The 27778-nt window shown below is 33.8% G+C and overlaps 1 protein-coding gene across 1 annotated transcript in view; it reads right to left on the bottom strand.

Annotated features, from left to right (window-relative positions):
- LOC126739177 (E3 ubiquitin-protein ligase TRIM9) overlaps positions 1–27778 on the bottom strand; it is a 390452-nt gene that overhangs the window by 254628 nt on the left and 108046 nt on the right. The window contains exon 2 of the mRNA XM_050444744.1: positions 23677–23761. The gene's annotated coding sequence lies outside the window, so the exon portion shown is untranslated. The remainder of the gene's footprint in view (positions 1–23676; positions 23762–27778) is intronic.

Consider the following 27778-nt stretch of genomic DNA (forward strand, 5'->3'; position numbering starts at 1 on the left):
AAGTTTTCCATAAAAGTTTTCTACTTATCAACGGAATACTGTCATCTCGGCCAAGCTCCATTAAAATTTTGTCTAGGGTGGGTATTTCCTTTTTAAAATAAAAAGAGTGAACTTTTCTTCGAATTATACATTTAGCATTTTCATCAAGGACTTTTGTAGGTCGTCCTGGCTTTTGCTTGAGAGATTCCACTTGACCTGCTACTTTTCTTTCCCGCAACAATTTGAAAATGGTGGACTTTCCAATTCCACTCATTCAAGAACATTTTTCAACAATTTCTTGCACAGTAAAACTAGGGTAAACGTGTTTTATGCAATCATGTACATTTAAAATAATAACTTTTTCACTCAGCGATAGTGGAAAATTTTTAGTACATCTTTTCGTTGGACTGAATACCTCCATTTTTTTAAATATTGGGATAATAATATTGTGATTACACTACAGCGTAGCAGTGACTTCTAACGTTTAAAATATGATTTAAAAGTATTTATAGTCTGTATATATTACCTGACCCCATTTTTGCATGTTACAAAGCGTTAAAAGATAGGTACCTATACAAAAGGATTAAAAGTATTTATTTAGTATTTAATCTCTTTCAAAATAAAGGCATTTAATCCGTGAAAATTAAATTCATATAATATTATAAGTACCTGCGCCTATGAACTACCACGAAATGTAGCCAAACAGAACGGAATTCCCCAGTTTATTGCTCTATACACTTCTGAAATAGAGCAATTATTTGGACAAAAACTCCCTTTTAACCAAAAAATAATGATATTTTGTTTGATTGTAAATATTCTCGGGCAGCCATGATGAAAACGTGTCGATTGTTATTTATTATTTCTACGGTCGACGGTCGACTCTCGTTAGTCACGTTGACGCTGTTTTACCGACGCTCTTGGCGACGTTGCCGTTGTGATTATTAGCCTGTATGTTATTTTTAGTTACTTTTTAATTCTATCAAAATGTTTTATTGTTTTGATAAGTGAGGAGCATCAATTTTAAGTATTTTCTTAAAAGTTTTATGTGTAAAGTGCTAAACCATGGATGTGAATAATTTAGATACAATTTATGATACTTGCAACAAAAGTGACGAGGATCTTGTGATATAAACTCCTGGACAAAATTATCGCACCACTTAATTTTTAGAGATTTTTTTTTTAATAAAGATAAAAAAATAAGCAAACTTATAAGCATTGTTAACTATGCATTATTAATTAACAAAAACAATTATATTCTATTTAACAAAACGAGATTTAAGTAACTAAATTCAATACAAGGAAAAGCATCGATTTTCACTAACTTCAATTTTGATACAAAAATAAAACTAGACCCATAATGAATTCTTAATAACGTGTATTGCCACCTCTAGCTGCAATGACCGCTTGAAGTCCTCGTATCAAATTATGAAAACTTTTCTGCGGATGTATTCTCACTCCTCACGAGCAGCATGTTCCATGATAAAGCATAAACATAGTTTTTGTCCAGTTCTGCTTTTTATACGAGAAAAGATATTATAACTGTTTTAACTGATATTTATTTTTATTTAAATTGTCTTGACAAAATAATTAGTGGTGCAATAATTTTGTCCAGGAGTTTATTTACAAGAATGTAATTTATTAAAACAAAATTATAGGTGCGTTAAAAGAAATTGTCGGCGTTACTGCATTAAAAGAATTAAAAATGCCGTATAATTCATTAAATACGGCATTTTACTGTTCAAAATGCCACAAGGATTACTCAATATTCAATGGTAGCTATTTTGAAAATTGTAAAGTTCCCGTTCGCACAATAATTAAATTAATGTGGCTGTGGGCATGCGATATTCGTTCTGGTTGCGCAGCTCAGGCACTAAATGTTAGTCGAGAAATGGTGATTCAACAATATCGTTATTGTCGAGATATTGCTACATGGAAGATACTACAACCTGATCAGGGTGATCTTTTTCTAGTGGGAGGCCCAGGACATGTCGTCCAAATCGACGAATCCGTTATAACCCGTAGAAAGTATCATAGGGGAAGGCACGTAGCACAAAAATGGGTCATTGGGATTTATGTATATGTATATGTATGTTCCAGACAGATCTGCTGATACTTTAATACCAATAATTCGGAACATTGTTAGGTCAGGTTCAGAAATTTGGACCGATGAATGGCGTGCATATAAAAGGCTGAATAGGATGGGGTACGTTCATCGGTCAGTCAATCATTCGAGGTTCTTTGTTGATCTCGATACAGGTGTGTGCACAAACCAAGTCGAGGGATTTTGGAGTCTCCTGAAAATGTACTTAAGAAGGCTTGGGGTCATGGCATCTCCATTTTTGCCCGAGTATATTGACTTGTTCATGTGGCGGCAAATATTTGGAACTACAGCACAACAGAGGTTTTATAATTTTACTCTCCATGTTGCTGAAAAATATTCTTAATTTTAGTCTTCTTTTGTTATTATACACAATAGTTCATAATAAATGGGCTATAGTACAACAGACTATAGGACAACAGTAAAATATAAACGTCTATTTGTAAATTATTAACTGACGTTCATTTATCATGTATGCCCCGTGCCCCTTGTACATATATTAAACGGTGATAAGGGGGTTGAGGTTGGGTTGGATTGGATTGGATTGGATTGGATTGGATTGGGTTGGGTTGGGTTGGGTTGGGTTGGGTTGGGTTGGGTTGGGTTGGGTTGGGTTGGGTTGGGTTGGGTTTGGCATAACCCTTTAATATTAACTTTTTTTTGAGTATGGGTTAGTGGCCCATTCATTATGAATCACTCTGTATTTTTATTTTTTTGTAGTTTATTTTGATTATGTTAAAAAGGGTTTTTTTCTTATACACTTTAATATGTTTTTTCTTTATGTTTAATTTGTATTTGTGGTCCCGTTACCACCGTGTATTTTTTTCTAGTTTATTTATTTTTAGAAATTTTTGTTAAAATGTTTGAAAGTTTATTAATAATTTTGATTATGTTATAAGAAAGTTAACGTTTAATTACACTTTAATTAAATTTTTTCATTATGTTTAGTTTGGTTTCTTTTGTCTGAAAAAATTATAAACGCGCATTAGCGTTAGTCCCCTTTTTTATTTACGCCATGTTTTTTTTTTATTTTTATCAAAATCCAAGAATCTTAATACCACCTAATCGTTACGATGCGACTTTTAAAATATTTTTTGCAATCTGACAACGTCGCTTCAATTCGATCGAATATTATGTCGGCGAAACCAACGAGCTGCAATAAAAAGAGAATACATAAGTAAATTTTTGCCCATTTTAAACTAAAATAATTGTTACAAAAGTGCATTTACCGCATTTTTTTTTCTTTTAATTTACTAGTTAAAATAAGTACTTTCTTATGAAATTTTTTTTTTTTGCAAAATCCACTATCCTTTATGTCGACGGTCCCCTTTTGTGAAACCATGATGGAAAAGGCAAATGAAAACGAATATTTATTAAAAAATATTTTGTTTTCTGATGAATCTTCTTTTCCATTACATGGCAAACACAATCCTTCCATTGTTTGTTATTGGTCTCAGGAAAACGAGCACAGAAGTTTTCAGTTTCGTACCCAGTATCCTCAGAAATTGAATGTTTGGGCAGGTATTTTGGGCAACAATGTTATAGAGCCATTTTTTATTGATGGCACTTTAAACGCCCAAAAGTACCTTGAGTTGCTGCAAAACCAAGTTCTTCCTGCCATTCAAATCCTACCTGGCATCGGTTTGTTTTCAGCAAGATGGCTGTTCTGTTCATAACGCGGCTAGGGTAAAAGAATTTTTAACAAATACTTTTCCTAACCGCCTTATTAGTGGGACTGGCGATATTAAATGGCCTCCTAGATCTCCAGATTTGTCTCCAAATGGCTTTTATCTGTGGGGTTACCTTAAGCAGACCATTTACAAGCATGAATTTAGTAATATTTTAAATGCCAGGATTTTCGCGTAATATTTTGGAACATTTTGTCGCCAAACGACGTAGCCCGCACGAAAGTTAGATGTTTACTAATCCTGTCCTCGGGCCGGTGCTCTGTCGCAGGCACTTGAACACGCGCGACGTTGCAAAATTTCGCCTCTATGCGGTTTCCTATAAGTAACGAACGAAAACACGATCTGTATATGTTCAAACTATAAATTATTTTTTTTAGCAGATACAAAAATACATACATTTTGGAAACTTAAATTACAAAATTCGTAAACTATTAAACCTCAAACAAAAATAAAACAAGTTTTCTACTGCTAAATCCAGTGCACAATGATATATAAAAACATTGTGTGTGCACTCACATCTACATAACAACAATATAAATAAAGAGGTCATATTACACGAATATAAATTTATACTTTATCTCATTAATACACCCTACCAATATAAATTAAAACCAAAGAAAAACAAAATATTCCAACAAGAACGGCAGACTAATTCAGATCAGGTAGGAAATTCTATAATTATTACTAATAATAATCCATTTGGTTATTTCTGAGTTAGGTTTAGAATACTTTTGCATCTTTATATTTCTTGGAAGATCATTAAATATTTTTGGACCAACACAATAAATGTGATTTCTACATCTAATGTATTTTGGATTTTCTAGTTGTACATTTCCTTGTGATAAATTTCTAGTGTTTAGACCATGCGTTATATCATCTCTGAAATATTTGGTTTTTAGCATAAATCTAATTGCTGATTTAACATATAATTGATTTATATTTAGCACATTACTCTCTTTAAATACTAGATCTGTTGGATATGTTCTCTTTTTGTGGACCATTATCTTTAGAATCCATTTTTGTGTAACTTGCAGCTTAGAGAGTATTGATGAGCCAGCATTCCCCCATAATACTAAGCCATAGTTCAAAATAGATTCAGCAAGAGCATAGTAAACAGTTTTTAAGGTTTTGAATGTTAAGATATATCTGAGTTTATAGAATTTGTAGATCAATTTTCTGATTTTATTTGTAACATAATTTATATGCTCCTTCCAAGTAATGTTTTCATCAAGGATTACACCAAGATACTTCAACGAAGGTTTTCTAGAAATTGATTGTTCACAATTACAGTTTAATCCATTACTACACAAAGAATAATGCTTTTTCAGCTCTTGAAAGTTAGGCAAGGAACGAATAGAGAAGGAGAAGGTCATAAATTCAGTTTTTTCTATGTTCAATGAAAGAAGACTATTGTCTAGCCACATTTTAATTTTCTGTAGAGCTGATTCGGCTTTCATCTTTACCTCATTCCAACTATTGCCGCTTAAAATAATTGCTGTGTCATTAGCAAAGCAGAATATAGCATTATTGTATAACAGCTTCATAATTCCGTTAATAAATATAATAAACAAAAGGGATGAGAGAACTGTTCCTTGTGGCACACCAAACTCCATTCGAAGGCTGTCACTTTGTTGATCTAGAATAGTTGTATTTTGTTTTCTCTCTTTTAAATAGGATTCTATTAATTTGTTAGTCGTATCTCGAATTCCAATTTGTTCTAGACGCTTCAGAAGAATTTGGCGTGACACAGTATCGGCCTGTAAGGCCTTCTTTAAATCTAGAAAGATACCCACTACCTTTTTTCCTTCATCTAAACATCTAATAATTTTTTCTGTAGCTCTTACTAATGCGTTCTCTGTACTTAGGCACTCTCTAAAGGCAAATTGGTTTTCATGAAGAAGGTTGTATTTTTCTAGAAATTTCAATATTTTTTCCTTGAGACATTTTTCAACTATTTTGCTTAAACTGCTAGTCAATGCTATTGGTCTATAATTTGATACCGATTTTTTATCCCCCTGCTTATGTAATGGAATTATAATAGTTGTTTTTAAAATCTCAGGGAAAACACCTGTATTAAAGATGAGATTAACTAGATGTTTCAGTGGTTTAATTAGTGAGTTATAGTTTAATTTAATTATATCAGAGGAAATATTGTCCTCACCACCCTTCACCCCTTTATTTAAATTTAATATTGCCTCTATTATATCCTCATTTGATGCAGGGCTCAGAAAGAATGAATATGTCCCTCTCTCCTCCCTCCAGTTCATCTCATGATCATTATGTTGCATTTGTTCAGCCAGTCTTTCTGCAATACTACAAAAGTAAGAATTAAATTCGTTTGCAATTTCCTTTTTATTGGTTATTTCTACATTTAGGTAATTTTTTATAGAATTAATTACCGATCCATTACCCTGATCATTTTCCTATGCTAATGTTTTATAAAAAACATATTTAGCATTTTTTATTAATTTACTTAACATATTTCTGTAGGTTTTGTATCGATTGATTAGCATGATATTATTTTGATTGTGTGTGCATTCTTTTTTCAATTTATTTCTATTTCTAATTGATATTAAGAGACCACTAGTAATACAAAATTTCAATCTCCTATTTTTACTTTTAATTCTTTTAGTAAGGGTGGACTTAGAAATCATAACTATTAGTTTATCTATAAAGATATTCATATCTATGTCAATATCTGTCTCTCTCATAATATCATCCCAGTTCTCATTATTTAACTGCTCGGAAAGATTTTCTTAATTAATAGTATTGATAATATAATTTTTGTGTGGAAAGTCTTCCTTTTCATTGCTCAGTAGTATATTAATAAGAATAGGATAGTGATCTGTAAGATCGTTCTCCAAAATAACAGAATTAATATTTTCAAATAATTCGCTTTGACATTTAACAAAACAATGGTCTAGATATGTGCCTGTATGCTCAGATTTTCTTGTTATGTTATTTATTATACTTCCAAAACCATTTACCTGAAGTACTGTAAGATAGTTATTTGTTATATCAGACTCAGTAGCTAATAAGTCGATATTCATGTCCCCAACCCATACATTTATGCTGTTTTAATCTAACTTTAGAGATTGAAGTATTTTGGTCAAACTCTCAAGATAATTTTCCGCTGATAGAGAAAACGTTCTATATGTAGCTAAAACATTTACATTTTTGCAGTTCTTTTTCAGTGAGACCTTAAGAATTTTTAGACTATCATCAACTATTACCCGAGATTCAGTAAAATATTCATTTTTAACATAAACAAGACATCTATCACATCGGTTTAAAATGCTCTCATTGAAAAACACAAACACTGCATACCCAGGTATGTTAAAATCACTCTTAGAGTATATGTTGTGAGTTTCAGACATAACAATAATATCAAAAGATTTATCTATCGATTCCAAAAAGACAAGAAACTGATCAAAATTTTTGTAAGCGCTTCTTATGTTTACATCATATAGATGATTATCAAAATAATTTATTTGTAACAAACTATCACAGGTATAAGTAACTCTAGAGATTTGTTTATAATTATCCAATATACTATTAAGATCAGTGAATGTAAAAAGTTTTAATTTCTTATGTACTAAGTAAGCCTATATCTACTTTTTACTTAAGTTTGGGTAAGGTCCTCTTCTCTCCTTATTTTGATGGGACGGTCCTGGTCTGTCTTTTTCAGATAAATTATTCCATTCACACAAAATGCAGCCCGATAACCTTTAACTTTCTGAATTTCTCTGGCTTTTCGAAAAAGGTTCCTTTTAAGAACGGGGAGGTCTTCATTGATGTACAGCTTGCGATCAGGACCAGTTAAGTTACATTTTTTGGTTGTAAGGCCTTTCATTTGTTTAATTGCCTTTAAAATATCCCTTTTGTCCTGTATGCTATGCAACTTTACGAAGATTGGATCGTCTTCATTTTTATTAACCCTGTAGCTTTCCAAAATGTTCTTGTTACCTAGAGGCAAGTTCAGAGCTCTAAGTATATTTGAAGCAATGCCATTTGTGTTCATTTTAGGCTGTTTAGGTATACCTGAAATAATGATTTTATTCGATCTTTCTGCAACCTCAATGTCATCCATTCTCTCCTCCAGGGTAGCCAGTTTTGCCTTCAATGCAACATTTTCCTGTCTAAGGTTCTGAATTTCCATTAAAAGCTCATCAAAACCCTTTCTTTGTTCCTCAAAGGAGTCTGACATAAATTGTATTGATGACTCAACATCTTTCAGCTTATTCTCAATTTTCTGTTCTAAGGGCATTAAAAATTGTTGAAAAGATTCCTTGATGATTCCTCTGATTTTCTTTTTCTTCATCTCTCTTTCACTGTTCTTCCTGACTTTTTTCAGTTTAACCTCACTTTGTTTTGGGTTTTCACAGCAAGTGAACTTTTCTCCCTTATTCAGTCTTCCCACCCTGGTAGAACAACTTGGGTGATAGCGAGCTTCACAAAGGATACAAACAACGGGATCCAGTGCCTTTCTTTTGCAGTATTTACAATTATTTTCACTATTTTCTTTCAGATATTTACTTTGCAAACCATCCATGTCAACAAACATGTAACCTCAAAACAAAATTAGTAACTATTATTAAGTTTATAAAACAAAACGATCCCACACAGACATAATCATATCATACATTTAATCAAGTAATACAGTTAACTAAAAAGTGAAAAAAAGAAAAAAAACATGATTTTCGTAAAATACTAAACTATAAACTACTATTAAAATGGAGTTTGGTAGATTTTTTGAAGGAAGCGAGTGAGTGCTTACACTTCAGATCATGAGGCAACGCATTATAGATTTTAACACCGGTATAACTAATTGAGGCTTGAAATTTGGTAGTTCTATGCTTTGGGACACAAAAATTTTTAGAATGACGTGTATCACGACCATGAATGCTACTGCAGCTTACCAGCTTTTCATACAAGTACCTAGGGACTACTGTGGACTTTTTTAAATGAGACTAGCCATATACACTTTGAATTATCCCTCCAGTCTTAGCCATTGAGATTCGATAAATAATGGTGTTATGGTCCTTTTATTCTTACTTAAAGAAGCCAAATATTAAGCGACCGCAAAAAAAATATATTGAACTCTCCCGCCCTCAGAGGCCTTAAAATAAAACGGGTGGGTAATATAATAAAGTTATCTTCATAGTTTCAATTCAGTTTTTTTATAATAGTTTTACTAACAAAATTAACTTCAATTGCTTTGATCTGACGGAATTTTTATCAATTCTAAATATGTTTTTGGTTTTGAACAGATTTAGAATTAATACTATTAAAATGTATTATTGTAAAGCTGACATGAGTTGTTTAAACGTTATACAATATTTTAAGGTAGGGACATAAGGTTTAATTTAAAATACAATATGGTTTAAAAATTCACCTATTATACAATACCTTTTTATAATAAATTGCCTACTTTTTCGCAATGGATCAAGCAATTCGAAATTTATTATCGGAATTGACAGATGCAATAATGAATCGATTTGATACCCAACAACGTGCGTTTTATGTCCATAGCTTTTATAAATTAAATCATTCCTACATCGCAGTTTTACGTCGGTTGGGTGCTCGTTATGCTCTTCACAACGTCAGTGAAGCACCTAGTACCATGTATCGTTTTATTTTTCTATTCCTTATGTTCACTAACGCTCCATTGGTATTTCATTAATTTCAATAATTACATTAATAATTTCAGTCAACTTCTTATATTCATATTTCTTTGAATTCACTCTGTCAATGACATATTACTACTGTAACGCATCACTCTCCTGGTTTAATTATTCATGCTTTCTGTTGACGGTCCGTCACTCTTCTGGTTGGTCTTAATTAATGTTTTCTCTGATTGGCTGATATTGACAGCTCAGGCGAGAGGTGGGGTCGTTACTTATTTAGTCGGTACTGCATCCATTTTTCGAGGATTTGTTCCCGTGTCGCAGGTAGAAGCACACGTAAAAGGCCAGTTTTTTATTTCCGAAGTTTGAGAAGCAGGAAGTGGCCAATATGGTTTATAATTTATAGCCCTTAATCTTGTTCCTTTAGGGAACCGTTTCATTCATAATTCTGGTGCAGGATGCCCAAGATTTTGATGGATAGATAATGAAACTTAGCAAGGTGAGTGTGTCACATTTTTAACGCCATTCATTTTTTTATCGATAGTGAATACAATGGCAACCATTGTTTTAGGGTTTTACTTTTCCGTTTTCCTCTTTATTCTTCTTCAACTGTTGATGGCTGCAGGCTTTTGATTTCCCCGAGAAATTGCTGAGGGCGGTGGGGCTGGAGTCAGGGCTGGAGCTAGTGTTAATGATTCCCAGTCCGGATAGCTGAGCTACGGGTGGCATAAATTCGCGGCCTCGATTTTGAAGGCTAGCCGTTCGTTTCTTGGAGGAGTATACGGGCCGGTTTGTTCCATTTGTTTAAATGTTACTAACCATGGATTTGTCTCACTTATTTGAATTTTTATTAGTATATCTTTGATTTCAATTTATTGCTGCAGATATTTGGTCGGTGTCATGATTTAGTGTGTCAGTTTCTTGTCTGTAATTTTAGTTATTTTTTGTTCGGTATTTTTCAGTGCCTTTTTTGGTGGTTGAGTGGATATAGCTTGGTTAGGGCTGATGTGCCTTGGGTGGGAGGGTTCATGAACTTTCCCCTGCGTAATGCAAGTATATGCTGGAAACTTTAATGGTTGCAATTTATTTTTCAGGTGCTGAAATCTGCCTAGTGGCCTAATCATGGTTTGGATGTTGCTTTTGACAGGCTTATTTTGGTCATATCAGCATTGTTCATGTTTTGGTTCATGGTGGGTTATTGACATTTGACGGATTGGAGAGTGAGGTGTATGCATGTCTTTGATGTAGATATAGTTTGGTTGTGTTGTTGGGATATTTTTTTTGCCTCTTTAAATCTACTTTATTCAGGGTCATTTAATTGTTAGTTGAAACCTATATACCAAGTCTTTTTCTTAGTTTTCTCTCATTTATAAAAAAAAACTAAGTGGCGCCCTCTTATTTAATAGTTTTAATCAAGATTATATTCTTTAATAGCCAGTCATAAGTGAACCTTCGAACAATCCCAAGCCTCCAATAATTCTGAGCTACCGTCTGCAAACTTTTGGCAAAATAGTAACACTGTAAAGTTAACGCCACAACCAATCTCATCAATTCTTGAATAAATAAATTTGAAGAAAGGGATTGAAATTATTCATCCTTCTGGAATCTTACGAAATGTGCGCACTAATCAAAATATTGACCGTGTTAGCGATGCAGTTGTCCAATATCCACACAGATCAGTGCAAAAATATGCTGCACGCAAATAATAATTTCAGATCGGTAGTTTATCTTGATGATTACCTTTTGCTCGGAAACTCTCTTAAAAACTGTAGACATAATGTCACATTCACCATAAACACATTGGAAAAACAAGATATTATAATTAATTATGATAAGAGTGAGATTAACCCAAAATAAAGTATTCAATACTTAGGATTCATTTATAATTCTGTAGATCTTTCTTTAGCCCTTACCGACAGTAAGAAAAGATCACTTTTATATTTATTATCAGAATTTCAAAAGAAGAGAATTTGTCAGATCAGGGAATTTGCCAGTCTAACAGGTAAAATTGTATCCGTTTGTCCGGCTATACTTTATGGTTGGATGCATTTAAAATCTTTTGAAAGAGTACAATTTAGAGCTCTTCAGAGATCTAAAGGTGATTTTGATAAGAAATTGATTATTCCAAGTAGTCTTTCAATAGATTTTAATTGGTGGTTGACAAAAATTCCATTATCAAAAAATTTTATAAAGCCCCATAATTTTGACCTAACAATCTTTTCAGATGCTTCTTTAACGGGGTGGGGTGTCTTTTACGAGGGGGCAATCATCACATGGTTTTTGGTCCCCCGAAGAAAAAAATTTGCCTATTAATTTTTTAGAACTTAAGGCTGCCTTTTTTGGTCTCCAATGTTTCGCTCAAGACCTCAGAGGAAAAAGAATTTTATTGTGTGTTGACAATACAACTGCAATTGCCTTTATAAACAAGATGGGGGGGGGGGTATTTGTTATGACACCTTACATACTTTATCTAAAAGCATTTGGGACTGGTGTGAGGAAAGGGATATTTTAGTTTTTGCATCATAAATTAGATCTTCTGAAAATAAAGAGGCAGATTTGGGTTCTCGTCAATTAGTTGTTGAAACTGAATTGGAGCTTAACGATTTCTACTTTAATAAGATTACAGAAGTTTTTTATACACCAGATATTGATCTGTTTGCTTCTCGCCTTAATAAGAAATGTGCAAAATTTGTCTCATGGCGAAAAGATCCTGAGGCTTATGAAGTTGATGCCTTTACATTAAATTGGGAAAATTTAAATTTCTATGCCTTTCCTCCTTTTATTCTTATTTTAAAAAACATTAAATAAAATTCTTAATGATAAGGCTTCTGGAATAATCGTGGTACCTGACTGGCTCACCCAGCCATGGTATCTAGTGTTTACTTCAATGTTTTTTGCTTGCAAGACCCTTTGACACTGTGGCACATCACATTCTCTTGCAAATACTGGGTGACGTAGGTTTAAGAGGTACTGAGTTAGCACTCTTTGAATCATATCTTAGTGATCGAACACAACAAGTAAAAATTAATAATCTTGTTGGAGAGATGGGTACAGTTAAATGTGGTGTGCCACAGGTTACAGTCCTGGGGCCACTCTTATTTTTGATCTATATAAACAACCTTACAAGAATTTTACCTGAAATAAATTGTTCTATTATTTGTTACGCTGATGATACAGTAATTCTAGTAAAAGCAAAATCATGGTCAGAAGTGCAAAAGCTAGCTGAAAAATATATCACATTAATTAAACTTTGGACGGATCAGCATCTTCTAACTCTAAATAGTAATAAAACCCACTTTATAAATTTCTCGATTTATAACACTAATCAACAAGAAGAACCTGTGGAACTAACTATACATACTTATCCTTGTTTTGCAAATCAGATGGAAAATTGTACTTGCGATTCTAAGATTTCTTCAGTTTCGTATACAAAATACCTCGGCGTCTATATTGATAGAAATTTAAGATACAATATGCACATTGATTACATAACTAAAAAGATAAGGAAAACAATTTATAAGTTTTATCAACTACGCGAATTTATGCCTCGTGAGTTATTGGAGATGGTCTATCAGGCTCTGGTTGAATCCATTCTAAATTATGGTATAAGAATTTGGGATAGTGCGTGTAGCACAATGTTAACAAACCTGGTTATCACTCAAAAATATATACTAAAAATAATAAATAAAAAACCAAAAAGATACCCAACAGTTAATTTGTTTTTGGAAAGTGGTGCTCTCACTGTAAGAGAACTTTACCTGAAGAGCACACTTAACTTTATGAAGAATAAAAACATTTATAAGATTCTACCCCAACGCCTTAATATTACTAGATCTGTCACGAGAGAACATGTTTATTTGACTAAGGTAGATTTTACAATTTGTCAACGTCATATATCTTATGTGGGGCCAAGAATCTTTAATTTTATACCACACGCTTTTAAGGCTATAAGAAAAAAACTGTTAATTATACGCATAACCGAATGGATCAGGTGTAACTATGAAAATATTTTATTAAAGCTACCTTTTCTAATGTAAACAAATGTTATAATTACAGGTATATTTGCCAATATTATTTAATGATAGAATAAAAGAATGAATTAATTTAAATATTACTTTTACAAATTTTATCTAAGTTAATTTAATTTGGTTTTTATAACAAGCTCTCAAATTTATTGTTAAATTATTATTGTATTCTGAAATACTGTGTCCCGACAAGTCACTTGTGACTTAGGACACAAACACTAACTTTGTAACAATACTGTACAATTTTAAGTAATATATTTGAATTTGAATTTGAATGTTAATAAAGAACCCATTGATTTTTAAACCATCTGTTAATTTGCTTCTCTCTATTGATAGGTTATCACCCCACCCATTATGGAAGCATCTTACCCTGGTGGTAGGTGTCTTATCCGGAAGGCACTGCAGCTAGGTAACGTCTCAGATTCGGCATTAGACATTTGCTTGGCATCTATTACGGGAACAACTCTGAAGCAGTATGAAGTGGGATTGAAATTATGGTGGAATTTTTGCAGGGATAATCAGGTTAATGTATATTCGGCCACTATACCTAAAGTTTTAGATTTTTTAATGCTTTTATATAATAAAGAGGCGTCTTATGGGAGGTTAAATTCTTATCGATCTGCGATAGCTCAGGTTCTGGGACATAATATAACTGAAGACAATAGAATTAAAAGATTTTTTAAGGGGGTTTTCAATTTAAGACCATCTAAACCTAGGTATTCTAATACTTGGGATCCTACTTTGGTACTTTCTTATGCCCAAAATTTAAAAAATCAAGATTTCTCCTTGGAATATCTTTGGCTACAGGACAAAGGGTTCAGACTTTAGCCTTAATTAATACTAATAACATATTGAGTTCAGAAAAAGGAATTGAGATAAGAATTGAACAAAGAATTAAAACTACAGGAAAAAACAAGTTACATTCCTTACTAGTACTACCTTTTTTTGAAAATGATATATGTGTAGCTAGAACACTTTTGTACTAGAGAAAACTAGTGACGTAAGAAAATCTGATGTTAATAAATGTAACAATCTTTTTCTTACATTTAAAAAGCCGTATCATAATGCCTCTGCTCAAAGCATCTCTAGATGGATTAAGAACATCATGTTTAAATCTGGAGTGGACATTTCCATGTTTAAGCCGTATAGCACTAGGCATGCGGCAACATTAGCAGCTTTGAGGAAAGGTATTAGCTACGATATAATTAGGTTAGCAGCTGGTTGGTCAGCAGGGTCAAAAACCTTCGCAAACTTTTATAATCGTCCTGTACAGGACCGTGGTGTTTTCGCTAAGACTGTACTTAGTTCTTAAGTGAGTTTAAAATTTATTTATAAGTATATTTTTTTTTTGTTTATAAGTATATTCTTTCCCCGGGGAGGGCCGGGGTAAAATAGCCCTCCGGTATGCTCTGCCTGTCGTAAAAGGCGACTAAAAGAGCCACCTCTTTGGTGGTAGATTACTTGCATCGCCCGGTTCAATACCACCACATAGGACTTAGGCGGCATGAAGTGGTTCCATGGAACTCACGTTTCGCCGCTATGTCGATGTGTCCGGTTTCCAGGAAGGGGAAATGGAGTAGTAAAATAAATGCATGATGGCGCCCTCACGACCAAAACTTTCCGGAGGTAAACTAGCCTCCCATTCGGATCTCCGAGCGGAGGCTGGTCGGGGGGGTTCATCAGGCGGATTTAAAAGCCTAAAAATCAATTTCTGCAACATCAGAGGCCTAAACACCAATATTAATGCAGTACACCAACACCTGCAATCAAATAAGCCTCACATTCTGGCATTGGCAGAAACAAAGGTGAAACCTTCAACAACAAATGTTCACCTCATTTATCCTGGATACGATCTACACACCCGATTTCGACTAAACTTTGGATTGGCAGTATTTGTCAAGAGCGATTTGAGTTGCCAGCGGGAGGAAACGCTTGAACCTGCGGACTTCGACGTCATGTGGTTCAAAAAAATAGCCAGTGGAGCCACGAAATTTATCTGTTGTATTTACAGACCACCAAGCGACACCCAATATAGGCGGCTCTTTTTGAACCTGGTTGATTGCATTAACCAACTGCAAATTGACTACCCAAGCGCAGAAATCATCGTCATGGGTAATTTTAACGTTCACAATATCAACTGGCTGCGCTTCTGCAACAAGAACGACGATGAAGGACGAGAAGCTGAGCTATTTGCCACCATAGGCCACCTTGGCTTCAGATCCTGACTCGTACACTGTATCAGTACAGGCCCCCCTAGGAACATCGGACCACAAATTGATAACAGTCTCTTGCCAGTTGGATGTTAAAACGCAGGATCCTCCGATGCCGCGGAAGGTATGGCACTATAAATCAGCAGAGTGGAACCATCTTCGGGAATTTTATTGCTTATTCCCTTGGAAAAAAGTCTGCCTTAGAACCAATAACATCTCAGAATGTGCAAACGAAATTACAGAGACGATCTTGGCAGGAATGGAAGCTTATATCCCTTTTTCTACTAAATGCAGATCAAACAACAAGCAATGGTTCAACCTGAATTGCAAAAAGGCAGTAAAGACTAAAAACGCAGCATATCGCAAATGGCGTCAACATCCTTCCACCGAAAATTGGAGGAACTTTTTAACCTCCAGAAATAGCTGCAAGCGAATTATTGATGAATGCAAAGAGAGTCACAACAACAGGATCAAAAACAAACTGCTAAACTACCCAAATGGAACAAGATCTTTCTGGTCGGTATCGAAAGCCGTTAGTCAAGGATTTGCTAAGTCGGCCTTGCCACCCCTAACAGCAGATGATGGTTCTATCGCGGTAACAGCAAGGGAAAAAGCCAACTTATTGGGTAAACTCTTCGCGTCCAATTCTACTCTGCACTCGCAAGGCAAAACACCGCCATATTTGCCAAGAGTGAATTCATCGATGGGAGAAATTTCGTTTCCCCAACGAATTATAAATAAAATTCTTAAAAGCGTAGACACCAACAAAGCTTCTGGACCCGATGGAATTCCAGCCCTAGTACTAAAACGTTGTGCAGACGAATTGACTCCTCCCTTATGTAGACTGTTCACGGCATCGTATAAGCAGGGCTTATTTCCAACAAGCTGGAAAACTGCTCAAGTGCAAGCTGTACCCAAAAAGGGAAAGAAGACGATGTCATCCAATTACCGCCCGATTGCACTAGTTCCAGTAATATCGAAGATTATGGAGAAAGCAGTCAACCAACAACTGTTAAGATATTTGGAATCATCTAGACTAATCAGCGATCATCAATACGGCTTCCGAAAGCTTAGATCCACTGGCGATCTTCTGGCTTACGTCACACACTTGTGGACGGAGGCCATGGAGAAGCACGGCGAGTCCCGCTCAGTCGCTCTTGACATTTCCAAGGCATTTGACAAAGTGTGGCATGAGGGACTACTAACCATGCTCTTCTCAATCGGCATACAAAACTCATTATTGAATTGGATCAAAAGTTTTCTTGAACAACGAACAATCCAAGTAGCCGTCGATGGACACCTCTCCGACAAATTTAACATTAACGCTGGAGTCCCTCAAGGATGCATTCTATCCCCCTACCTTTTCTTGATATATATCAACGATTTGCTAGGAACCACTGTCAATCCAATCTACAGCTTTGCGGACGATAGCACACTTATTTCCACATTTAAGTCCGCCAAACCAATGACAGCCGCAACTTCTCAGAATCTTAGGCAGCAACAAGTAGCTTCAACCAACAACGATATTAGAGCAATCTTGGAGTGGGGCGATAACAATCTGGTCAATTTTAACGCTAAAAAAATACAGGCTGCAGTATTTACGATGAAGACTAACCTTGGTGGCCCGGAGCTGGTTATGGCAGGGAAAACATTGCCAATGAAATCATCTTTACATCTTCTAGGAGTCGAAGTCACCAACAGTGTGTCCTGGCATAACCACGTTGCAGAGATCGCTAGGGCAGCTTCCAAAAAACTCGGAGTGCTTTTCAAAACGAAAAAACTGTATACACCAGAACAGCTGCTGACTCTTTATAAGGCTCAAATACGCCCTTCCCTCGAGTATTGCTCGCATGTCTGGGGCTCTGCACCCAAGCATAGTTTAAAGCTGCTAGATTCTATACAGAAGAGAGCTATTCGTCTTATGGACAAACCAGAACTGACAAATAGTCTGGATAGTCTGGAGCACAGAAGAAAGGTGGCTGATCTCTGTTTATTCTACCATTATTATCACGGTAAGTGCTCCTCTGAGCTGGCAGGCCTGATCCCACCCAGGGCTGTTCCGGCAAGAAGGACGCGTCTAGCAGTTGCGGCTCATCAACATCGAGTCCACCTGCCTACCCCAGGACATCGCTGTATCGGGACTCATTCATCTGGAGAACATCTTCTTTGTGGAACGGGCTTCCACCTCACATATTTCCCGACGCATATAACCTGCAGCGATTCAAGATAAATGCCCACAAATATCTTCGCGCAAGCACCACTCCAAGAGTGACATAGGACTTTCCTCTTGTGCTTGTGTTTACCATAAAAAATATAAATATATATATATTTTCCTTTATTATGTGGAAATCGTGGATTTCCAGGTTGTTTTTTGTTGTTTTTTCGTTTCCTCTTATCAAGATATCGATCTGAATACACATACATATATGTTAAAGCATCTTTAGTGTATCTTATGTGTTTTGTACTTAGATACCAAAAATGTCATCTTTACACATCTACAATGGTATCCTTATTTACGAGACGAGGACCAATATAATTAATAGATCAAACGAACTTACCTGGTGATGTTCGATCTTAATTATATTGGTCCTCGTCGAAGTAAATAAGTCCCTCCCAACCTTGTTTTTAACATTACCCCTTAGACATTTTTGGTAAATAATCTTTAAAGAAGTGATTGCCGTAGAGAGGCGGGGACTGCTGCTGGTGCAGTAGGGACGGGCTTTTTTCGCTTTTATCGCTTTTTTTCTTGCTATAAACGCGTGGCAGTTAATATAGGAATGGGGAAACTACAATAGTATCCTTATTTACTTCGACGAGGACCAATATAATTAAGATCGAACATCACTAGGTAAGTTCGTTTGATCTATTAATTTTAGAAGTCGATGTGTGCTACAAGGCATTTTTGGCAATACATGGGATTACAAAAACCAATTTAGAATATTTGCAAAAATCCCTAAAGACATCGGGTAAGGCCCCTGTTGATTTGAGAGGTAAGCATTTAAATCGACCTAGAAAAATTTCTGACCAGACGAATGAAAATGTGGTTACCCATATCAAATCATTTCAGGGAAACAAAAGCCACTATGGCCTCAAAAAATCAGATCGTCTTTATTTAAGTGAAGATCTTAATATTGCAAAAATGTATAAACTATATCAAAACAAATTTCCTAATCATCCTGTTTCATACAAGTTCTATAGAAATGTTTTTAATACAAAATTCAACATATCGTACGAGTACCCTCGTAAAGACACCTGTAGTGTTTGTGATCAATATACTGCAACAAAAAAAGATTTGACATTAAAACTTGAAAATAATAATAATATGCCAACGTTTACATCAGTTCTTGCCGAGATACAGAAATCTTTGCTAACACTGGAGAATGAAAATAAGCTCCACAAAATAAAGGCCCAAGTATTTTACGACCGAAAAAAATCTTCAAAAATCAGGTGCCAGAAAGATTAAAGATCGGGAAGCTATCTGTCTCGATTTCCAAAAGAATGTACCCGTTCCAAACATCACAACGAATGATGTTTACTACAAGAGACAGTTATCTGTGTACCTGTTCAACATTCACATCTTAGCAAGTGGTGAGTCCGTCTTTTACGTATATCCAAAAACAGTGGCTGCAAAGGGAAGTAACGAAGTTCTTTCAATGCTAAATCATTTTGTTGTAAATTACCTTGACCCCCAGATAAAACACCTTGAAGTATTTTGCGACTCGTGTGGGGATCAAAATAAAAACTATAACATGATCAAACACATGCATTATATTCAAATCATGTCAAAAAAAGACTGGAGTCTTTCAAAATAACTTTTCCAATTAGGGGGCACCCTTATTTAAAGTGCGACCGAAACATGGCCCTTCTGAACCAAAAACACCCTGCTGAGCTACCGAGCCACTGTGTCGAAGAAATAGAAAGGTCCAGAATTAAGCCAGCACCATTTCATGTCGAAAACCTGGATGAGGGCCACGATATAAAAAGAAACTGGGATTTTTTTTTTGTGAAGCTGAATTATAAGAAAAATTGTCCGTTCGCAATACGCCCTGTGAGGGAATTGGAAGTCACAATTAGGCACCCCCGACTTGTTTCACATAGATGTTCCTATAATGAGTGTTGGGAACAAAGCTCAGTACTACCACTTATACAGACAAGAATTTATCCTGTATTGCGAAATGACGAATTTTTATATCCTGACTGAAAGTATGAAGGTAAGTTTTTTTTTTAAATATAAAACTTTTACTCATAGAATACGATTATCGGGTCTAATCCCAATAAGTAAGGAAAAATTTAAAGATTTGCAAGCTCTGAAAGTGTTTTGTTCTCAAGAAGCTCAAAACTATTATGATAAGTTACTTCATGCCGCTAAAAACAAAAAGAAAAAGTAGCAATAAAACTACGGAGGTACGATATTTCCTTTGATTAGTTTATTGCTATTACTCATAGAATATTATCTACTTTTAGGTCTTAAATCAATATGGAACAAATACTATAACTATGATAGATGAAACCTTGAAATATTGGACATTACCCGTTTTTACTTTGGAAATTGATTTTTTTTTGGACTTTCCTCATTTTTGCTATGGAGAATTGCAAGTTTTTTAGTTTTTTGTATATTTTTTGTATTGAAATGTGTTTTGAAATACAATGCTTTTGAATACGTATAGCAGACAGTTAAATAAATAATATTTGATATATCTCAACCATTTCATTTTTAAGTCAAAGAATCTTAGAAGTTCCAAACTTTAAAATCGATATATCTCAGTATTTTTATTTTGTGACATTCCCTCTTTTTCCCCCTGTGGTCTCCAAATGGTCCCAGAATACTACTTTGCGGCACTCCCTGACCAATTTACAACTACATATTGCGAAAATGCTGAGCCGAGACGTACTCTTTGCTCTCTATTAACCAAATAATCACAACGAAGATACAAAGCTGAGTCGTGTAGGCCAAAATAATTTAATTTGGCAAGCAAAATAGAATGATCAAGAGTATCAAATGCTTTACTATAGTCTAACAGCACCATTGCAGTAGCTTTTATATTATTCAGAGCGCGAAGAATATCATCGAATACATGCAATAGTGCTGTTTTCGTACCATGCCGGGATCTGAACCCAGACTGGGTATCAGGAATAATTGAGGCGTTCAGTTGCAAAACTGCTTAAATCCATTTTTATTCAAAAATGACATAAGTGTGGCGCTGTCTTCTTTAAGACGTTTGACATAAGATGTCAAATTTATTTGGCCACAAAACTTGATAAATCCCAAAGAAATTGCCTTCGAAAAAGTAGTAACAGTAGCACAACTTTTTTAATCCTATGTAAATAATGTTTCAAAAGTGTTTTAATCCATTAATCTGCAACGTTTTCAAAACTCTTTTCTTCCATTTACACTTATGCCACAGTAATAATACGCGGAATCAAAACTGTTTTGTTCCGCGAGATCTTACAGGCATGTGTTCCACAAGTAATATTTTTATGGTTTAGTTTTGTTTTGACTGCGATATAAATAGGTACGTTGATTTTGTTTGTGCAGTGCTTGAAAGTTAATTTGTGCTGTTTTTGTTAAAAATTTGTTACTATAAAGAATCTTACACACATTGTGATATGGAAGACTCATTTTATCTTGCTACACCTGGTAAAGGCCGAAAGAAATTGCGAAATCCATCAAACTGGAAGAAAGCAAAAGATAAAGTTCAAAGGTAATATTTTAAATAAATTTTTAATAGTTAGCTAGGTAGGTACTTAAAATATTTTTTTTATTGCAGGTATAAGCCTAAAACTCTACCTAGACACCCCAAATGTCATCATAAAAAAAGTACTTTTGCCTGTGAAAACTTGTCTATATTCGAAGATTTCATGAAAAATTCTATGAAAATACTACGAAAATTGCGCAAGATAACTTTATTCTTAAACATACAGAACCAAATGTTCCAAAAAAGGCGTCGTCCAATAAAAGGAACTCAAAATAATTCCGCTTCGTTAAAATATTTTAATTTTTAAAACCAAAGATGGCACTTTCCAGATTTGCAGTAAAGCCTTTTTATCTATCTTGGACATTTCAAGGTTTCGGGTGCAAAATATAGCTAAAAATTATTTGATTGACACTATACCACCCAAAGAAAATAGAGGAGGGGATAGGATAAGTACAAAATATGCCGAAAGAAGAGAAAATGTAAAAGTATTTATTTTAAAGTTAAAATGTGTTCAGTCTCACTACACTAGGAATAAATCTCAACGACAGTATATGCCAAGTGATCTATCCATAAGGCAGTTGTGGAAAATATACTGTGATGAAAACAGCAGATGGCTGTAGAATATGACTATTTCCGGGAAGTATTTACAAGGGATTTTAATATTAGCTTCAAGAGTCCTGCCACCGATGCGTGCTCGGAATGTATAAGACTTAAAAGCTTAATAATAACTGGAAAAAAAAGTATAGAATCGGTTATAAAGCCACCTGGGCAGTGGCATTTTAAGTTTGCTCCATGTAAAAGAATTTCAATTTTAAAGAAATGGAACTCAAAAGGAACTCAAGTAGTGTTCGTAAAGGGGGAAGTAAATTACAAAAGCGATTTCGAGATATACAAGTCCGTTTTAAAAAAAAGAAAAACCTTGGCTACCTTAAATTTGGAGCCTCTTCCTAAGGAATGTGCAGTAAAACCAGCCAAGCTTAAGGATGTGGATGCTTTATTAAAAAAACATTTTGGTTTAGTGTGAAGAAACATTGAAGAGGTCGGTTTAACATTTTATAAAAAAGTAATTGACAACGGCATTGAATCACTTCATGATACAGAAGTTGAAGAAGAAGAAGAAGAAGGAATGGAACCCATGGAAGAAAACGATGGACTATGAATTTAATTTTTAGGTTTCATTTAAAAAAAAATATTTGTTTTTAAATTATAAACTTTTACTTATTTAAAACTCCCTAAATCCTACAGATACTGAAACAAAACTTTTTAGTTCCATGGTGCGGTAGCAAAACTTGTTATATCCCTATTATTTTTATCCATAACTACTTCTTTTAAATAAAAATTTACTACTTAGTAACAAATATTTAAATAAACAGTTGTCATAAATGTGTATTTTCATTTTAAACCACAAAAATTTGTTCTTACAAGAAATCCGAAGTTTTTTTCTTCTCCTGTAAAATTGGTTAGCACGGATCTAAAGAGTTTTGAAATTGGGCGCCTAAATTTTATTATTTATAAAAACCGTTTTTATTGCTGGTGCATGGCTTTTTCCAGTATTTTGGATTATTATATAATTATATACATTAAGGGTAGGTAGGATGCTTACAGGGCGGCAATGTGAGAGCTCAGCAGGGCTATTTACTTTGGGAATGGGTATTAAGTGCGCCTTTTTCCATTCGCCGGAAAAACTGGATAACGAAAGAGTCTTATTGATGATGTGTGTGATATAAGGAGTAAGGTAAGGGACTAAAAAAAATCATCTTAATGCGAATAGCATCAGACCTAATGGAGACAGACTTTATATTAGATATTATGTCCTCAATATCACTCTCACCTATCTCCCTAAACTTAAACTTGTTCTCAACATAAGGGTGTACTTACATTATTAAGAGGTAATGAATTAGTTTTCGGAATACTATTAATAAAAAAAGAATTAAATTGTTCAGCATCGATAACAGTATTGAAGTAAGCTAGTAACTTAAAATTTTTAGGTGTATATTAAAACACTTTAAAGTTTTCGAAAATGAGGCCGGATCCTCTTTAAATTTATAATTTACAAATGATTTTTTTTCATTTCGAACTGGGGTTGTTACCATATTTCTAATTTGCTTATATTTATTAGAGGAGTTTTCAGTTTTTAATTTTTTGCTCTTTGTAAGCGTTTTTTGTCGCAATTTTAGAATGATCTTAATAAAATAGAATAAACTAATTTTTATATATTTAGTTAGGTAGGGTATACATTTTCACGGGGCGTATTGTTTACTGTTGATCTCCTAAGCAAACATCTTGTAATTCTGTCAGGATATGAATTAAACATTAAACAAAATCATAAATTTACTAAAAACAAGGTACTTACCGAAACTGAGATAATAAGCTATGATAACTAAATGATACATAGCAAAATTGGGAATGAACATCAGGGATGATCCGAGATTACATACCTGAAAAGAATAAAGTATGGGTGAGCAACTATTTTACCTTTATGAATGTAAATATGTAATGTTTTTGATAATATGTGTTTATTAATGAGATTTATCAGAATACTGCAGTATATAGATCATTCCTACATTAAGACTAACATCCTTCAGTTTAATGACATCATCCGACCTTAACCCATTAGTGCATGAACTTATAAAAATTGTTTTTTATGTATTTTTCTTTATGAATTAGTTCAATGACTTAAATAAGATATAAAAAAAAATACAAAAATCAAATATTTGTTTTTATTAGTGTGTTATGATCCGTCTCTCAAAAGGGACTCCATGCATAAAATACATAAAATTAATATTATTTAGTTTATATGGTAATTTTCGAAACAATTTTTTGGATATGGAAGTCCACAGTCACATTTTACACATATAAAGTTACTTTTCTTCTTGCATACTTGGGACCTTAGTTAGAAGGCACTTCCCATTTATGTAGTAAGGACATAACCACGTCTCCACCAAGACCAAAAACTTTTTCTGCATCTAATTTGCCAGTGTAAATCTCAAAAGAAATCATGTACCCATTACTACTGCATCGAGCCCAGTTTTTGAAGCCGAATCTTATCGGCTTGCCCTAGATGTACTGTTTGGCATAGTTCATGCTTTCATCAATTGAAAGATGTTCATCCAAACCTCCGTGTTTTTTGAAATTCTTATTCAGTGAGTTCAGTAGAGGGCGAATTTTGTAAAGCCGGTCACTGCGATCAATATTAGCATTATCGTTGAAATGGATGTGGCAAAGTAACACTTCAAATCTATTTAGTCGCATGCTATTTTTTTTAAATGTTGGTATATCTTCTGTTGGATTCCAAAACATCCTCTTGTTCGGATATTTTGCATGATACCTGAAAGAAGCATTCCTCCAAGTAGTACATATAACTCTTCTTTGGTGAAATTAATAATAATAATAATAATAATAATAATAATATTATTAATATTATATTTATTATATTATATATTAATATTATATTTATTATTAATATTATTATTATTAATATTATCATTTTTAAACAATAATAATAATCATTATAACACATAAAAAGTTTAACAGAATAATAATATAATAACTGATGCACTCACCTTTCATAATTCCTGGTTTATAATAAAAACTTTAAACGCTTTTTTAAACTTGGTATATGTTAAAGATCTTAACCTGTCAGGAATCCTATTATAAAATTTAATACTGTATATACAAAGCTTCGTTTAAATAAGGCCGTCCGATGACGAGGAATAGTAAATGAACTTGAAATACGTAGGACTTGTGAATGTACGAAAGTTCTTAAAACAAATTTATCTTTTAATGAATAAAAAGCATTGGGGCATGTCATTAATTTGTGAAGAAAGTTACCAACATGAAGAGCTCTACGATCTTCCATCCTTAACCATCCCAACTCCTCAATTTTAGCACTAATACGATCATACTTTCCTAAGCCAAATATAAGTCTAGCGCAAGTATTTTGAACTTTCTGGATTCTATACTTTGTGTTGATATCCAAGCATGGTCCATAGATAAAATCGTAGTAATTAAAATTTGACAACACTAGTGATTCACATATATTCTTTCAAAGTTGTTGGCTTAAGATATGTCTGCTGGAATAAAAAAGTTTTAACGAAAGGTAGGACTTTTGTGTAATCTTAGAAACATGCATTTTAAATCTTATATCAGTGTCCACCCACATACCCAAATTCCTTGCAGTTTTAATAACAGTAATTACTACACCATTAATATTTACATCTAAATTCTCTCTTATAAAATCAATTCTCGTTTTAGGGCCAAATATTAGTAATAAAGATTGTGAGGCATTCAATTTTAAATTATGTTGTGCTGATAGTTCAATTACAATTTTTAGATCTTCATTAATTAATGTATTAGCCAATAAAACATCAGCAAAATTAAAATTAAAATAAAGTTGTGTATCGTCAGCATAGGCTTGGCGTTTACAATGTTTTATTGACTGCAAAATACTAGAAGTATATACCAAAAACAGTAAAGGACCCAACACGTTACCCTGAGGAACACCAGATAAAATGGAGATAGAATCAGACACCCTATCATTACACGAGACACACTGAAACCTGTCTTTTAGGTAGGAACATATTAAATTAATCAGCGAATAATGAAAGCCGTAATATTTTAATGCAGCTATTAATAATTTATGATCAATGGTGTCAAACGATTTTGAAAAGTCGAAAAGAGCTAAAATAACGTTATCACCTTTATCATAGGCCTCAATTATATCACTGATTACTGTAGCTAAGGCAGTCGCCGTTGAATAGTTTTTTCTAAACCCACACTGATAGTTTGGAATTATATTTTTTTTACATACATATTGGTATATTTGTTTATAAACAAATTTTTCAAAAACTTTTGAAAACGTTGGCAAAATACTGACTATTCTAAGGTCGGAAAAGTCCTTAGGGTCGAATTTATTTATACGGAAGCATTATCTCTTTATTTCATAATGAGTTTTAAGTTTTAATTTAAGGAGTAAGCCAGAGTGCTTTGCATTTGAAGACTTTTATGGTTATAATAGGCGCATGCTGATCAAAAGTAGAGAGAATATGCTGGTTCAAAATATTAAGCTTTCTATCAATATCATTTTCCTATAAAAAGCTATGCCAATCGATCCCTTCTAAATCCTGTTCAAAATTATCAAAGTTAAGATTTTTATAGTCTCTTATATTTATTATTCTGGCTTTTACTTTTGTTATAGATATATTCAAAATACAGAACGTCAGGCTATGATCCAAAATATGGTTTGTATCTAAGATACCAGATGAAATTACCCGATCAGGACAGGTTAAAAATATAGGATCTAAAAGTCTGCTAGTATTCACACACGCTCCTTGATTTTTGTTGTTTATGGAGTCATTACCTAAGTTTATTAAATAATTTTCAAAGTTTTGTCATAAGTGCAGCACAGTTAATATTAATTCCAAGTAGTTGGGTTAAAATAGTTCCAGTGCAGTGAAATATTGGTGTTTAACTGATTTCAAGTTGTTGTTCCTGTCCGCCATAATGGGATTCTCATCTACAGACCTGCGCGAGATTAAATCGCAAGTAATAAGCATTTTTAACGACAAATTTCTGCAAGAAATTGTCGATAAAATAGTCTCCCGCATTGAAAAACAGTATGAAGAGAAGCTAAACTTATTAAATAATGATTGCTCTGTCCTGGTGAATAGGTGTACTATTCTGGAGGATAGAGTCCTTGAGCTGGAACGGGAAAACATAAAACTGCGCACCACAACAGATTGCGTTGAACAATCCCAACGAAACATGAATATACGCATTTTTGGGCTGCCCATGGATGTAAACGAGAACCTGCATTCAAAAGTAACCGAATTGTTTCCCGACAGCTAAAAGTAAATATTAATAGATCGGATATAAAAAAGTGCTACCGTGTTTTGGCCAAGGCACGCAATGATAGTCCTCCTGCAGTTCTCGTGAACTTCGGTAGTGATATGGCTCGTGTTTCGGTACTAAAAGGTCGCAAAAATTTGAAAAACAGTAATATATTTATAAAGGAAGATTTAACTAAAAATCGCCTTTTTCTACTTAATAAGGCCATTGACTTGTTTGGTGTCAAAAACGCATGGGTCCTGAATGGAGTTATTTATACTAAGTTTAACAATAAAGTGCATCGTATACCTAGTGAAAGTGACTTAATTAAAATAAAGTCTGCTTAGCTTAATAATGGACAGTAATTTAATACGTTTTGTTATTGTTATCAATACTCATGCAATTTCGATTTTCGGTAAGAAAATACTTTTTAACCAATAACTTAATCATAATTACAATTTTATTTTGTGTTGTTTGGGATAAGAAACAGTTTTTCTCTTTTTTTTTCTTTTTTGTTGTTTAATTTATTTAATTGCATGAAGTTATTACGATTTTTGCTTAATTTTTTTTGCTTGGTTTTGGTTCTATATGAAAAATTATTATTTTTTACAAAATAATCCCGGGGCGTT

The sequence above is a fragment of the Anthonomus grandis genome, chromosome 8 (genome assembly GCF_022605725.1).
Source record: "Anthonomus grandis grandis chromosome 8, icAntGran1.3, whole genome shotgun sequence".
NCBI lineage: Eukaryota > Metazoa > Arthropoda > Insecta > Coleoptera > Curculionidae > Anthonomus > Anthonomus grandis.